Below are 17756 nucleotides of genomic sequence, written 5' to 3'. Positions count from 1 at the left end.
TTTGCATTATTTTTCTTCTATTGCCTCTTCCAATCTAACAATTTTCAGTAGCTTCCTGGGCTGAATAAACTTCAAAGAATTTCCTTTTTTGTTTGTAGGAGAGTTTCTCAGTTACCTCTGAGGTTTTTCTTTGGTCTGTTGTCTGATTGTAGACAGACTCCTGCTCTTTTGGGGGTCTTCAAAGCTACATGGCAATACCTTTAATTTCCAGTGTTCTCTCTCTGACACTTCAGATATCTCTTTCCAAACACGGACATGTACATAAATAAATGTGAAGATGATGAGTTGTATTCAAGACGGAAATTTCCTCTTTCCTCTGGAGTTTATCATTGAGCTAGAATAAACTGTCAGAATAAGTAAACACAAAATATCTTGAATTGCTGTGAAATGTTTATTATGCTTGGTTAACAAAATATGGTATTTATACTGTAAAGCAGAACTACAAATTAAATGATTCATCCTTCTTGAGAAGACTCAGATAAAAGACATGAAGGTTAACACAGTTGACCTTAACTTGAGCAAATTAGAGAAAGATGCATAGCTCAAATGAAAACTTGTTAAATAGTAAAAAAACCAAGTTATCACTGTTTCTAAAAACCCAGAAGGTATTTACAGTAGATCTGAGAAAACTGTAGGAGTATTTAATTAAGATTTCTCATTATATCTTTTTAAATCTTTGGAAAGTCTGTTTATTCTAGCTTCTAGCAGTGTTGCAGTCAGTGTCGCCAGTGTAATTATCATTATTAAACACTGTCTTTGTTGACCTCCACAAATGTATGACAGAAGAAAAATCATGAAGACACGATGGCTGAATTAACTCTTTGATGATTATACTCTCTAAAGTCATGGCTGTTTACTAATCAGTATTTCAGTGGAATTCAATATATGAGAAGCATCCCAAGTCATGAGCTCAGGCTGTCACACATTCAGCATTTCATAAAATTCTCTCTTTCTGACTACTCTGTCATCTTGTAGATTCTAAAGTTGTTCCATATTTGCCAAGATTTTCAGAACTAACACAATTGAACAAACGACCTTTTAGAAATGTCCATGCTCTGAAGGCATTGACAGGCCCAGCTATCCCTAATCACCCTTCAAAACTTCCCCCCCCCCACTTTGCACATGTCCCAGGACTCCACTGGAGTCCCCCATGGCTGCCAGTCCCTTGGTGCTGTGACAGCAAGAACTGGTGCTGGTCAGGAATCAACTTCCTTTCTCAGGTCTAAGTGAAATTGTTTCTGTGGAAGGTATGACTACATAAGCAAAGGGTCTTCATTTCAGAGGAAAGGTGCCTTGGGTGACTGTGAAATGTGTTTCCATAAATGCCATGGAAAACCAAGGAATGGACTGTTTTCTTTGTCTTCCAGTGCAGGAACTAGGAATCAGATCCCAGTCAGAAGGTGGTAGTTCACAGAAATTGGTTTTCCTGTGTAAAGCTGTGCAAGGTCTTTTCCAATCCCAATGATTCTATGTTTCTGTGAAAAGAATGTCATAGGCTTGCTTGGGTTCAGGCCCCCAGAGTTTTGAATACAGCTGAAGGTAAAAAGGATATTAGGAGATGCATGTTCAGGAATTGTTTTTGTCTATTGTTCTAAGTGCCTTTTTAACAAAACAACTACCCTTGAAATCAAAACACTGAACAAGATCCAGCTTTGGTCTGACCCAATATATGATCTCCACCTCATACAATTAAATATTATACCTGTCCTTAATCTATGAAAAATTAATATGCAGGTCTGTCTTAAAACTTTGGATATGCTCTTCTTAAAAAGATTAATCACTTTTTTTGAGGGAGTGGGTAGGGTTATTTTGGGAGGGGGTTGGGGTTTTTGAAAAATCAAAACACTGAGGAATAATTAAAACTCAGAACCAGTTTCTGATTATTACGAAGAATACATGCCATAATAGAAAGTTCATATCTAGATGTAAACATTAGCATTAGTCAGTAGTGCTGCACAGAAAGATGTTCAAAATAACATTTCTGTTTCATAAACAATATTTTTGAGTAGTTTAAATGTATATATATCACAATTGATAACGTCATTATTACATGTACATACAAGCGAGTTAATACCATTAGGTTTTTAGCACCTTCAGTCCATTTTAATATATTAAAAATAAAAATACTAATAATCTAATACAGCTATATAAAATATATGTTGGATTATTAATATTTCACGAATTTGTAGTTAGTGTATTTAATTAGAAAGTTGAATTATGCTAAAAGCATTGACAGCCCAGGACCAAATGTAAAGAAGACTTTGAGTTATTTTTTGTGACTTATAAACTGTATGCATGACTGTATACCACATGCTCCGCACAGGGAAATACTGATATTTGTATGCTAATTAATTGCAGAACTACTGGTAAATTCCCAACTGTTTGCGTGCCTTGTAGAGTTTAAAACTGCCATCAATCACCTTTTTGCCTTTCAAAACCTTGCATTTAAATGACATTTTCTTTATATTTTGCATTATTCTTGTGTTTTGCCATGTGACAGCAGTAATATTTTTGTTTCCCTATCCCTTAATTCTGTAACTCAACCACAACTGGAGATGGCACTAAATAAGTTAGACTGTAAATCTGAAAGAATGCAACAAATCCAAAAGATATTGTTTTCTGAATTAATAAAAAATGAGACAAATAGAAATGTAGTTCTCAAAAATGCTTTCAGTTCCACAAGTGTAGATCAGGAAAGAATGTGGGGGTTTTTGTCACTGGTTATAGTCTCATTCTTTATTTCTGTTTTGAGGAAAATGTAATATATTTTGAGAAATGTATCACATACATAAAATCAAATAGAAACTGAACATTCAAGATAACACAAGGTGATCCATAATTTATGTAAGTGAAATAAAACGCTCAACACATTATTTAATTAGTAATACAGATGTATCTGCCATTGACACCATCAGACTTTTAATCAAAAGTCTTTAAGATCATCTTTTTACTCATTCTATTCAAAATCCTATCTGAATCATGTAGATACCAGCCATTTTGAAAAGTGCTTAGAGCAGTGTTCTAACCAACTACCAGAACCACCACCAAGTGTTTCAGAAAAGTTTTGAAAGAGGTGATTGTTTCTTTACACCAACCAAAGGATCAGGAAAAGAACCCATAATTTCTTGAAGAGCTCAGTAACTTTTTCAGATAAACTTATTGTTTTCTTTTATACTTAGTAAGATTTCTTTGCAATATTCCAGAAATTCAAACAGGATTTTCTCTAGAATAGATTCATTTATAAGAAAAACAGACTGGAACATAACTATGTAAAATTATAGGTTATATTTGGTCTCTTACGAAAGGCAAATACCATTTTCTTTTCAAGTATTAATACATTGCATTTTAAAAGCTATTTAGGATTATGATTTTTTTGATGTATATTTATGAACACCGATCATACAATGCTGTTTCACTCTAATCCACACCAAAAGATCTATTAACATGAACCTTAGTTATGCTTGTCTTCCGGGGCTGGTGATAATAACATTATTGAACAACAATACAGTGGTCTGGCCATGCCCCCTTACCAGCTACTGTAAAAAATTGACTCTGTCCTGGCCAAATCTAGGACATGGATCTGGTTCTGCATGTGGTTCTGTACATTATAAAGAGGAAGTGAGTGGAGATACTGTCAGGCCAAAACATAATTAAAATAAAATATAATTTTATAATAGTTTAAAGAAAATTATAGACTTCGTAGACATGTTCAATTTCCCTGCCCTTCACATCCCCCCTTCTTCATTATTAATTTTTATTGAAGTATAATTCTAGTAAAGTCAATGGCAAAACTTTTAATCATCCATTTTATTACAATGATTGCACAATTTTTACCTCTTCTGTATTTTTTTACTCATTAAGAATTCAAAGCTGCATAAAGTTGTCCTGTTTCCTGAGCAAAAAAGGCTGGGATTACCTACAGAAGGTATGAAGCAGTGACACGCACTGAACTGATTGGGTCCCAAACGAACTCCGCAGCCAGAAACAGAAGAGATTCAGCAGAGCAAAGCAGATCAATTTTTCCAGACACAGCACATCATAAGCCAGTTTCTAGGATGTGAGCTAGCATTGCTTCTTTGTGCAATACTCTGCCATCAGGTTTGTTGCTAATTCTGTAGACTAAAAACACTGCTGTACACAGAGCTGAAAAAAAATGCTCAAAGTCTTTCCACTGTCATAAATGACATTCTGAATAGACCCCTAAAATGAATTGAAGCCCAAAGGAAACATATGTATTTGGAGCTTCCTAATCTCTTAATAATATTCTTTGCATTTTTATTAAATTGTACAAATAGTTATGTCAGTTACCATAGACACATATAAAAATTAATGTTGGAAGGCACTCTGGAAGTCATTGGTTCCAGTTCTCCACTCAAAGCATCATCAAATTTGCAATTTTTATCAAGGTGCTTAGAATCTTGTTTTTAACGCCTCCGGGAATTAATTTCCCACAATCTAGCTGTCTTCACTAAACCACTAGATTGAAGGCTACCACCTACAAATGTAAGCTTCTATAGGCATAGGAATGATCCAAAGCAGATTTTTTAAAGTTCCAGCATTTAGAGAGTAGTTATTTTAGAGCTAATATTTTAATGCTTTTAGGATTTCTCTTTCCCAATTTTAACTTCTACACAACAGTTCGTTTATATTCTTCATCTATTACTTTGACTCCTTATAAATTGTATTTTGGATCAAAAATTATTACAAAAGTTTTCTATCCACCCTTTGAATAACATGGTGATGTTATCTTAATATTTACAAATTCATATCACTCTATTTTGTGGAGATTCTACACCTTCTGCACCTAAACTTTTTGAGTTATCATCATCATTCTTCTGAAAATTTTACCTGGCAAAAATTACTCCATAGATCAATAGTGAGAATCATTATAATTTTCTTGTTTATCGTGTACTCTTTCCTGATGTTTATCCCTGTCTTAGTTGGAAATTGCTCAGAAGATAATTTTCTAACAGTTTTTATATTTATGTATAAAATATATCTAGTCAAAGATTTTTTAATTTCCTTTTTTTCTTAGAGTGATATTTCATCTCACATATAAAACCCAAGAAGGAGGACAAGCAAGAATGACATGATGGATGAGCTCATGTAATGTCACTTAAATTTCAAGGAATAAAATGAAAGATGGATAATATAATTAAATTTTGTAATTAACCAACATATCTGGTGTGCCTGTGAGCATAATATTAGAAAGTTGTGTCTTTATATATTTAACTTTTCTAGTTCTGCATTTTACCCAATTGTAGGCATGCTGTAAGAATGAAGTATAAAGAAAATGTTGATTTCTATTTCTTAATAATTTCTGATCCCAGTTTTCTAAAATTCTATTTTTTTTTCTAAACTGGAGATAGAAAAAAATATGACTTCCAAAAGATGCAAACAGCTCATCTGTATTTACTTCAGTGGGTTTTTTTCCCTAGTGAATAATAATAGAATAAAGTAAAATAAGATTGTAGTCAAGAACAAATTACTTGTTATACATTAACTATTCCTAAAGACTAAAAAAACCAAAACCAAAATCAAAACCACCATCATGCCCTCTGAGAGCTCATGGGATCAAATCAGACCTGGAACCAGTGTGTCAGAAAAACAGAAATATTTCTAGACAGAAGAAGAATCTCTGTGGTTCCTTTCAGGAACTTGATAAGACCACTGTTCTCTGATACATTCTAAATCACTATCACGTTATATATATTAAAAGTAAATAAATAATCCAAGTCTACTTTTAAGTGTGTAGTGTAAAATGTGTGTGTCACTCAATGTCACAGTTTAAGCCCAGGTATCAACTAAGTCCACCCAGCTGCTCAGTCACTCTCACCCAGTGGGATAGAAAAGTGAATCAAAAAGGTAAAAGTGAGAAAACCTGTGGGTTGAGACAAAGACAATTTAATAGAAAACAGCAAAAGCTGCATGCCCAGCAAAGCAAAACAAGGAACTTTACCATTTCCCAGCTTTAGGGAGGTTTTCAGCCACCTCCAGGAAGGCAGGGCTCCATCACACATAATGGTGATGTTGGAAAACGAACACCATCATGCTGACTTTTGCTCTCCCTCCCTGCTTCTTCCCTCAGCTTTATATGCTGACACCGTATGGTCTGGAATATCCTTTTGATCCATCTGGATCAAATGTTGCCTCTGTGTTCTCTTTCAGCTTCTTGTGCACCCCCAGTCTCCTCACTGATGAAGTGGACTGAGACAGAGGAGAGCTTGAGTCTGTGTAAGCACTGCTCAGCAACACTGAAAGCATCTCAGAGTTATCAACAGTTTCCAGCACAAATCCAAACCATGTTCCTATACTAACTACTATACTGAACAAAACTAACTTTATCCCAGACAAAACCAGGACACCTCTCTTAACATTTTAAAACCAAATGTAAAATCTTTCAAATGAAACATAATGTTTCTCTTAGACCTTAGTGTAGTAAATATCATTTTAGGAAAGTTAACTCGCTAACCTAATGGAAGGACACATGGATATTAGGAAATAATAAAACTGTAATGGAAATGGAGCAGGTAGGATTCTCTTTGTCTCTAAGAATTAAATGACATATTGCATGTTTTTGTTGTCGCTGGCTTTTTTGACTAAACCTGTAAAAACTTCCATTGCAAAATCACGCTAGAAATACTCAGAACCATTTCTGTTTACCCTTTAATTTGAATTAGTATATGTAAGTATTTATATTATTAGTATAATATAAATTAATTTGTTCTCACTATTTGCATTAAAATTTATTAATTAACCCCATTCCAAAAACCTGAATTGACACAAAGTTTTATGAATTGCATACTAGATTTTTTTTTAGAGAGCAAATAATATTGAAATTTCATTGCTAGAAAATGTATTGTATATTTTGCATTGGTTTTAGTCCCAGGATTCTAATTCTTTACCAAATGTCTGAAATATACAGTGTGCAGAAAGAATCTGGCAAACCAAAGAATGACAGCACTGAATGGTGAGCTGTCACTGGAATATGAAAAACTAGCAGCATAATTAGCATAATTACATTCTGGTACTTCATCCAGAGTCAGAGGGAGGTTATTGAATGCCTGAATCCACAAATAACACTTGAAGACAACCCCTTAAATTTCCACCTCCAACATGCATTTTTCTCAATATTCATAAGTTTTACCTAGATATTTTCCATTTTTTTTTCCCTCCTAATTCTCTTGCTTCAGTCTCTTCCTCTGGAGACTGGGTGTTCTTGTTTTTCATTGTAAGTGGAATAAAGTTTTTTTCAACTATGTTTCTTTTAATGCACCCATTTAGTTGTCTATTTTGTTTATATGTTCATTTTCCTTCTGCTCTGAAATTTTAAAGGGTATTAGATTCGTGAAGGTGTTTCTCTTTTCACAGATTACTCAATGTATTTTTTTTAGTACTAATCTTTTTGAAATACACATTTTTTCTGTAATATCTGCATGAAATTTTAAATAAGATTAAAATATCTATAACTATCATTATTCCTCAGTAGCCAATTTATGAATATATTACAGCTATAGAATGTACTTCAATATTAGCAATGACCTATGTCAGTTTTCAACAAGATTTTTAAATAACAAATAACCATTTCTCTATTCTGCTGATTCTCCAAAAAAGTGGAAAAAATTAAGTATTCCACAAGTGTCAAAATTTCCTCCCTCAGGAATTATCAGGTTTTGCCTCATATTCTTAAAAATATGATGACATCAACACAAAGGTGTCAAATATGATTATGGTTAAGTATATAATTACCTGATTAATTATAAATCATATCACCTGTGAGTTTAGCTTGATGGAGTAGTACAGTAGTTTCCAGTCACTGAATGTAGCTTAGGGTTTTTACCAGGTGCTGTAGCTGAGAACTCATGGCAGACTTGATAGTCATATGAAAAACCAAAAAAAACCCCAAAAACGTTTATGGTCAACACCGGTGGGGGGGGGCAGGGGGGAAGTGTTTGGTGAAGATTTAGTTACAAAGTTATTTGCAGTCAAATCTGATTATTTTACTTCTAGTTTTGAAAAGAAAATGATGCTACTAATACCATAAAAATTGTTCAAGTTAAACCTCCTAGAATCTAACCCTCCCTGTCCCCCACCTTGTGCTGTGCTCACCCTTGAAATGCTCCTTTGGTTCCTAAATTCACAAATTCTAGTCTTGGGTTAAACTGCGTGGGGCTTAGGCAACAAGAAGACAGAACACAACAGAATTCTTTGGGGTGGAATATGAACAGCTAAAAGAAACTAAAATCTTTACACAAAGTACTGTCAAGTAAATAAATGGCCTATGAACTTTCGCTGCTAATGAAAAAATCATGCATATTCCAAAGCATATTTATTAAAATATTGAAATTACACCAGTTCTGACTTTATTATTTTTTATCACTGAAATCACTCAAAGAATTTTCTAATAACTTTTTTAGCCATGTGTATTTCAAATGAAAAATATGAGTCAGCATAAAATTGATAAAGATAGTTATAACTCCTTAAAATTTTAAGAATTAAGTGATCCACAGTAGACACAACAACATTAGAGGGAGTGATAGAAAAATATTATTGAATTTCAATAAGAAAGAAACAAGTAAACTGGCTTTCTAATTGCTGAGAAGAAACTATTGTGAAATATACCCTAGTAGATATTCTAAATCTCTTCTCACTCTATGCAAAAAAAAAAAAAAAAAAAAAAAAAAAAAACAAAAAAAAAAAAAAAAAAAAAAAAAAAAAAAAAACCCTTTTTTTTGTAAAGCATTTATGCTTATTCTTATTGTGAATATGACATTAGGCAAGAATACAGCAAACCTATACTGTCTTACTCTAAGTTTGTCATTACTCATTGTGAGAAACTGCATATGAAATCAGTGGATGAAATGTAAATTAAAGGATGTGTTAACACTTACCCAATTGAGATAAGTAAGATTAAAATATTATTCAAATGATATTTCATTTTAATTAGATTCTCCTTGTCAAATATTGTATGTATTCCAATATATTCAGAAAATTAACTGTAGTCTTTGGAATTAATTTAGCAGTTTAAAATAAATCTTACTTTATTATGAAAAGTCTGCTCTCAGCAGTAGCTTTATTAACTTGTTATTTTTTTTATTAAATAGATTCCAATTCTTCAGATAAGGTTTTGATTTTCAAATTCAGAGCAGGTAAAACTTTCAGGATGGTATTTGAAAACTGCAGTATTTGCTGTTTCCCTAATCTACTAGAAAATTTTCTTAAGCTTGACATTTTGTATGGCAGTGATTCATAACAGACTGCACAAAAATATATTTGTATATTGAATATAACTATCATGAGTCAAGTTAATTGCTTTTTTGACTATCATATCTAATATTGTCATGTTTTTCCTAAGAAAAAAAATTTAGTAAAGTGTAGGTCTGATTATATTTTTTCCCTCTGGGTTTCAAATAGTGATGTTGTATGTTTTGTCTTTTCTCTGAGTCTTCTATTAATTTGATTGAATGTTCTTCTGTCAAAAGAATTAGAAATATTTGGTTGTTGAGTGAGAAGTTACATTACTACTATTATTATTACCAGGAAATATGATCTTACATTGTGGTTCTAACATGTCTATAGCCACAAGTAGAAAATAAAAATACTTTCAGCAGTATAGATTGGAAATCTAAGACACATAAGAGTAGACATCTTGTGTGCTTCATTTCTAAAGTTTGAATCTTCACCTCTTAAATGTGTTGAGAAAACAGAAACAAGGAATATATACTGCTGATTCTTCAAAGAGGTGCAGAAGTATCAGATTTATGTTTACCACATTTTATGGACATTGAGATTATTGATGGAGTCCTTTAGGATTTAAGGGTAAGATACTTCCAAGTGAAGAAAAAAACCCATCAAATGTCATAGAATTTTAAGTAACTGTCATCTTTTCTTCTCCCATAATTTGCAGTTAGTTTTGACAAAACTTACAAATTATACACATTTCACCTTGAAACTTGCTAAAACAGCTACATATCAATGCACAAGCAATCTATGATTGCATTGATGACAATTTCTCCAAAAGGTTGTTCAAGAAGCTGACAAGGAAATGTTGTCACCTGAACATGTTATTTACAAATGAGGAAGAATGAGCTGTGGATTAGAATCTGGGGCAATCTTGGCTGAAGTGACCATGAGAAGGTGGAGGTCATGATACTAAGAGGAGGAAAGAGTACAAAGAGCAGGGCCAGAACCCTGAATTTCAGGAATGAAAACTTTAACCTTTTATTAGGTTTGTGTGGCAAAGTTTTCCTGGATAGGAAAGGCAAATGACTTTTCTATCAATATGTGAGAGAAATACCCCTGCAAACACCAAGGTCACAAAGGAAGAGGGGGAGAAGGTGGTCCATGTGCCAGAGCAGAGATTCCACTTCAGCCTGTGATGAAGACCACAGTGAGGCAGCTGTTCCCCTGCAGGGTCCCATGCTGGAGCAGCTCATGGAGAACTGTGGACTGTAGAAAGGGAAGGACTCACGTTGGAGAAAATCAATGTTCCTGACCACTAGGATCTATTTTTTACCCCTCTTTCTAAAAGGAAACCAATTTTTGAAGAGCATTAGGTTTAAAAGTTTTATCTAACTAGCTGCAGAATCATCTTCTTTTATCAAACTAGCTGCAGAATCATCTTCTAATAATTTCTCATAGAAAAATCAGAAAAACTGTGGCATAAACAAATTTTGAACTAAATTGAGCCTTAAAATTATTAACTGGATGAAAAGGGAGTGGAGTAGGGGGTCATTTTATGAGAATACTGAAGTATAATGCTAAATAGGAAGTTGCTTTTATTCTCTCTATTAAGTATGTAATACATGAAAGGAATGAAAAGAATGAATCATGATGTTTCTCAAAATTGGGTTATTCACTTTGGGAGAAGTTTATTTTTATTCCTTAATAATACAATTGCTATATTTCAGTGCCTTTTTGGATGAAAATTAGAGTAGTTAGTGAGGATTTTTAACTACAAAATCCGGTATGGGGTTTTCCCCTTTCTTTTTGTTTTCTTTCCTCCATGAGTCAGATTAAATAATTCAATTTCCTGTAAAATCATTTTTTAACTTTCTTACAGTTTCCCATATTCCATCATGTATTGTGGAAATTATTGTTCCCTTTATAGATAAAGAAAATTTTGAATAGGCTTTCTTTTTTCTTTTTCCTTTTGTTTTTCTTTTGACAATTTACACACATTAACTAAATCTCTACTTTCTTGTGAAGTGGACTGTATGATGGTAAAAGCACCCTCTGAAAGTAGGGTGAATATAATTGATTAATTTATCTTTAGTTTTTAAATAGTTTTACATTTCCAAAATGTCGCTGTACTGTACAGAGAGGGAAAAACAGAGAGAGGGTAGGTTTAGAATAGGTATTAGGAAGGAATTCTCTACTGTGAGGGTGGTGAGACACTTGAACAGGTTGCCCAGAGATGTTGTGAAGGTCCCATCCCTGGAAGTGTTCAAGGCCAGGTTGGATAGGGCTCTAAGCAACATGGTCTAGTGAAAGGTGTTCTTGTCCATATCTGTGGGGCTGAAACTAGATGATTTTAAAGGCCCCTTCTAACCCAAAACATTCCATGAATCTGTTATATGACTTCAGGATGGTATGCCTAAACCCTTCTGGAGGGGCACCTGAACTTTAAGCCAAGAATTTAAGTGCAAGCTGGAAGAACAGACTGTGAGGTAGATTGAGAACAGTATGAATGGACAGTCTCAGAGGGATGTGAGCAGCTACAAAGACTATTTGCAGTGTTGTGGTTAGTAATTAGGTGCTCTCCAAGGGACAATATTGGGTCCAATCTAGTTTAATTTAGTAATTGTTGACTTGTTTAAAGGGACAGAGTGTAATATCAGAAAGTTTTGGGGTGACACAAAGCTAGCAGAAATGGCCAATACCCTGGAGTGCTTCGTAACCCTGCAGAAGGACCTTGACAGACTGGAGAGCTGGACAGAGCAGGGCCTTCTGAAATTCAACAAAGTGCAGGGTCCTGCACCTGGGGAGGAATTATCTCATGCCTCAGTACAGGCTGGGGGCTGACCTGCTGGAAAGCAGCTCTGCAGTGAAGGACCTGGGGATCCTGGTGGACAAGCAGCTGTCCATGAGCCAGCAGTGCGTTCTGAGGGACAAGGCCTGCAGTGTACTAGGAAAAGCATTGCCAGCAGATCAAAAGAGGAGATCCTTGCCCTCTACTCAGCCCTGTTGAGGCCGTGTCTGGAGCACTGTGAACAATTCTGGGCCCCCCAGCACAAGAGAGGCATGGAGCTCCTAGAGGAGGTCCTACAGAGGGCTATGAACATCATGAGTGTAGGCACACAGTTTGTGGTAATTGGGAATGGGGCTGCGGCAGAGCCGCATCCCAATGGGCTACAGCTGTGCAGGGCAGGTGAGCAGCATTGAAGGTAACGAGCCAGAGAGTGCCCTGGTGCACTGAACAATCACCAAAGGACAGAGAGGGCACACAGGTGCAATGCATGAGCAATGAGGAATATAAAAGGCTGGGCTAAAAAGCAAAAGGGGCTGATGGCTGAAGCCTTCTGATGTGATGTTACTTTGTATGGGTTAAAGCCTTCTGATATTGTGTGGTGGTACTCTGTGTATTGCGGCTGTCTTGACTGTGGCTGCTATATGCTGCAACAGATGAGGATGTTTGACCATCTCTCTTTTGGAGCGTTGGGCCTGCTCAGACTTGAGAAGAAAAGACTGAACAAAGGTCTTTTCAATCTGTGGAAATATCTGAAGGAAGAACCCAAGAGGATGGAGCCAGGGTCTTCTTGGGAGTGCTGAGCTGCGGACAAGAGGTAAGGGGGAGAAATTGGAATACAGTAAGTTCCACAGGAGGAAGAACCTCTTTACTATGAGGATGTCAGAGAACTGGAACAGGCTGCCCAGAGAGGTGGACTCTGCTTCTCTGGAGACAGAGATCTGCCAACTGGACACAAGCCTGAGTGATGTGCTCTAGGGGACACTACTTGACAAGGTGGGGTTGGACTAGGTGACCTACAGAGGTCCTGTTCACCCTTATGTCTCCTGTGATTCTGTGATATTAGGGAGGATTTTAAAAGGCATTTTACAGCCTCAGGCAATTGAGTTCAGCCTAAGGAACCTAAGTATGGCTCACAAAATGAACAATGGGTGAGAGCAAGCATTTCTTAGATAGACTGTACCTTTGTTACCCTGACTAGAATAATGCAAAAGAAAAAGAAAATAAAAAATATTCTTAATCTTATCTCTGGTTTTAATAAGAAAAAAAAAGAAAGCAATGACAAATCATTCCTTGCAAATAAATCTGGTAACTTATTAAGGGATAATAGTCTGCCTCATGTTGCTCAGCGTCATATCAACCCTTTCTTATTAGATGAAAGAACAAAGTTACAAGCAGAAATGGATATAATCAATATTAAGCCAAACAGACTGAAGAGTATAAAAAACCAGGATAAACTTAGTTCACTCATAACTTTTGTAAGCATGTACTTGAAGAAGGTTGGATAGGGCTCTAAGCAACATGGTCTAGTGAAAGGTGTTCTTGTCCATATCTGTGGGGCTGAAACTAGATGATTTTAAAGGCCCCTTCTAACCCAAAACATTCCATGAATCTGTTATATGACTTCAGGATGGTATGCCTAAACCCTTCTGGAGGGGCACCTGAACTTTAAGCCAAGAATTTAAGTGCAAGCTGGAAGAACAGACTGTGAGGTAGATTGAGAACAGTATGAATGGACAGTCTCAGAGGGATGTGAGCAGCTACAAAGACTATTTGCAGTGTTGTGGTTAGTAATTAGGTGCTCTCCAAGGGACAATATTTGGTCCAATCTAGTTTAATTTAGTAATTGTTGACTTGTTTAAAGGGACAGAGTGTAATATCAGAAAGTTTTGGGGTGACACAAAGCTAGCAGAAATGGCCAATACCCTGGAGTGCTTCGTAACCCTGCAGAAGGACCTTGACAGACTGGAGAGCTGGACAGAGCAGGGCCTTCTGAAATTCAACAAAGTGCAGGGTCCTGCACCTGGGGAGGAATTCTCTCATGCCTCAGTACAGGCTGGGGGCTGACCTGCTGGAAAGCAGCTCTGCAGTGAAGGACCTGGGGATCCTGGTGGACAAGCAGCTGTCCATGAGCCAGCAGTGCGTTCTGAGGGACAAGGCCTGCAGTGTACTAGGAAAAGCATTGCCAGCAGATCAAAAGAGGAGATCCTTGCCCTCTACTCAGCCCTGTTGAGGCCGTGTCTGGAGCACTGTGAACAATTCTGGGCCCCCCAGCACAAGAGAGGCATGGAGCTCCTAGAGGAGGTCCTACAGAGGGCTATGAACATCATGAGTGTAGGCACAAAGCTTGTGGTAATTGGGAATGGGGCTGCGGCAGAGCCGCATCCCAATGGGCTACAGCTGTGCAGGGCAGGTGAGCAGCATTGAAGGTAACGAGCCAGAGAGTGCCCTGGTGCACTGAACAATCACCAAAGGACAGAGAGGGCACACAGGTGCAATGCATGAGCAATGAGGAATATAAAAGGCTGGGCTAAAAAGCAAAAGGGGCTGATGGCTGAAGCCTTCTGATGTGATGTTACTTTGTATGGGTTAAAGCCTTCTGATATTGTGTGGTGGTACTCTGTGTATTGCGGCTGTCTTGACTGTGGCTGCCATATGCTGCAACAGATGAGGATGTTTGACCATTTCTCTTTTGGAGCGTTGGGCCTGCTCAGACTTGAGAAGAAAAGACTGAACAAAGGTCTTTTCAATCTGTGGAAATATCTGAAGGAAGAACCCAAGAGGATGGAGCCAGGGTCTTCTTGGGAGTGCTGAGCTGCGGACAAGAGGTAAGGGGGAGAAATTGGAATACAGTAAGTTCCACAGGAGGAAGAACCTCTTTACTATGAGGATGTCAGAGAACTGGAACAGGCTGCCCAGAGAGGTGGACTCTGCTTCTCTGGAGACAGAGATCTGCCAACTGGACACAAGCCTGAGTGATGTGCTCTAGGGGACACTACTTGACAAGGTGGGGTTGGACTAGGTGACCTACAGAGGTCCTGTTCACCCTTATGTCTCCTGTGATTCTGTGATATTAGGGAGGATTTTAAAAGGCATTTTACAGCCTCAGGCAATTGAGTTCAGCCTAAGGAACCTAAGTATGGCTCACAAAATGAACAATGGGTGAGAGCAAGCATTTCTTAGATAGACTGTACCTTTGTTACCCTGACTAGAATAATGCAAAAGAAAAAGAAAATAAAAAATATTCTTTATCTTATCTCTGGTTTTAATAAGAAAAAAAAAGAAAGCAATGACAAATCATTCCTTGCAAATAAATCTGGTAACTTATTAAGGGATAATAGTCTGCCTCATGTTGCTCAGCGTCATATCAACCCTTTCTTATTAGATGAAAGAACAAAGTTACAAGCAGAAATGGATATAATCAATATTAAGCCAAACAGACTGAAGAGTATAAAAAACCAGGATATACTTAGTCACTCATAACTTTTGTAAGCATGTACTTGAAGAGAAGATTACTTCAAAAAGCATTTTTTTGTGCTCAAAGCAAAACGTAAGAGTAGTTCTTATATTGATTTTCTTCCTTGTAACATTTTAACTCACTGACTTTCATCAGGAACTTAGTTATTTCCTTTGAGACAGGTATGCAATAAGTAGAAATAGCCCTTTATTCAAGGAGGGTGATTATTTACATTGCTTTTGGATACTTTATGTAGCATACAGTGAAGACAGAAGAAGAACCGTATCTGCCAGAAGTCAAACTTCTGCTTTTGAAATAACAGACTTTATAGAAAACTGTGACGAATGTCTGATCCCACAGCAGCACAGGACAGCATCCCTATTTGGCACCTTTTATTTCTGGGAAGAGGGACTAGAGGAGTGAAGAAGGTACTGTTTTTCACAATCATAAAAGTATCTGTACATCAGAGAAAAACTAAAATGCTCACTGAGAACCTGAAAAGTATTAAAATAATGCCTTCCAAATTCTAGTTGCAGAACAAGGAAGTACAATAGCTTCCTGATGTTTGCCATTATTCGTCTTTACTTACAAGGATCAGAGATAGCTGATACTGATCTAGTAAACTTACATGGTATTAAATAATTCAATTTTTTTTTTTTACCAAGTAATATTCTCCTTCAAACTCAACAGTAGACTATGAACAACTAAATCAATTAATTAAGTGAAAAGACTAGTTCAAACTCACCTTTTCCTAATCTATCAGAACACCGCATTTTATCTGCAATGTCTGTCTTGTATCCAGCTGCCCTGAGGTTTTCTCTAAAATCATAATTCATCCATTCCTGACTACTTCTTTAGCCTTCTGCTCTTCATTTTTTTGTCCAAGTTCCTGTCCTTTGTTCAATGTGTATATCTTCATAATAGAAAACATGCTTTGCCCCATGTTCAGCCTGTGCAGCTTGATTTTTCTCATATTCTTTTTCTGTCCCTCCATTTTATTATTGTTTCTCTACTGTTTCCAAGTAGTGGTGAATGACAGAAAGGTAGGAAAAAAATTGAAATATGAAAGTGATTTTTATTCTCATTTTTATATTTTTTACTTACATAATAAGGAAACATGATCATTTCATATGGTGTGCATAATTAATTTTTAAAATTTATCAAAATATCCCTAAAGCCACACATACAAATACAGACATATGCATAGGAACATACATGTTCATATCTATATATACATGAAAACACAAATATATTTTCATCTATACTGTTTTTTGCATGCATGCAAGTGGTGGTTTTTTTAAAAAAAAGTTCTTCCTGAGTAGAATTTTATGTGCCAAAGGCATGCATCAGTGCCCAATAATTAACTTATGGTATAAATTTTGAAAAATACTTCAATAATTTCTATTAAATAGCTTAATTTCAATCTCTTTAAAATATTATTTCTTTCACTGCCTAAGATAAGAACATTTCCAGGCATCTCAAGGGCAGTGGAAGGTGATGTTTAAAGATTTTTAGAAATTTTTATGTAAAATTTTTCATAGCCCTTAATTTTGTATGTATATTTGTGTAGGTTTTGGCTGGGGAAGAGTGTATTTTCTTCACAGTGGCTGCTATGGGGCTGTGTTTTGGGTTTGTGCTAAACACAGGGTTGATAATATGGAGATGCTTCTGCTGTTGCTGAGCAGTGTTTACCTGCTTTTTGTACTCCCACAATGGCAAGGGAGTGCATGGGAGGTTGGGAGGGGGCATAGCCAGGACAGGTGACCCAAACTGACCAAGGGGATATTCCAGACCATATGACATCATGCTCAGTAAACAAATTTGGATATGGGAGGAAGGATGGACATTTTGAGTTGTGGTGCTTGTCTTCCTAAGTCATCATTATGAGTGATAAAGCCCTGCTCTCCTGGAGACGGCTTAACACCTGCCTGCCCATGGGAAGTGGTGAATGAATTCCTTGCTTTGCTTGTGTGCAGAGCTTTTGCCTTCCCTATTAAACTGCCTTTAAGTGTGACAGTGGTCACAAGGGTTCTTGAATGAGGGAAGAAACGAGAATGTTGACTCCATGTTCAGAAGGCTTGATTTATTATTTTATGATATATATATTACATTATAACTATACTAAAAAGAAATAGAAGGAAAGGTTTCCTCAGAAGGCTAAGCTGAGAATAGAAAAGAAAAGAATGAATAACAAAGGCAGCTGGCTCAGACAGAGAGCTGGAGCCAGCTCTGTCATGAGTGGTCACCACATTCAAACATCCAGAGGAGACCAATCACAGATGCACCTGTTGCATTCCACAGCAGCAGATAACCATTGTTTACATTCTGTTT

Source organism: Geospiza fortis, unplaced genomic scaffold (genome assembly GCF_000277835.1).
Source record: "Geospiza fortis unplaced genomic scaffold, GeoFor_1.0 scaffold191, whole genome shotgun sequence".
Classification (NCBI taxonomy): Eukaryota; Metazoa; Chordata; class Aves; order Passeriformes; family Thraupidae; genus Geospiza; species Geospiza fortis.
This window is presented reverse-complemented; position numbering follows the sequence as displayed.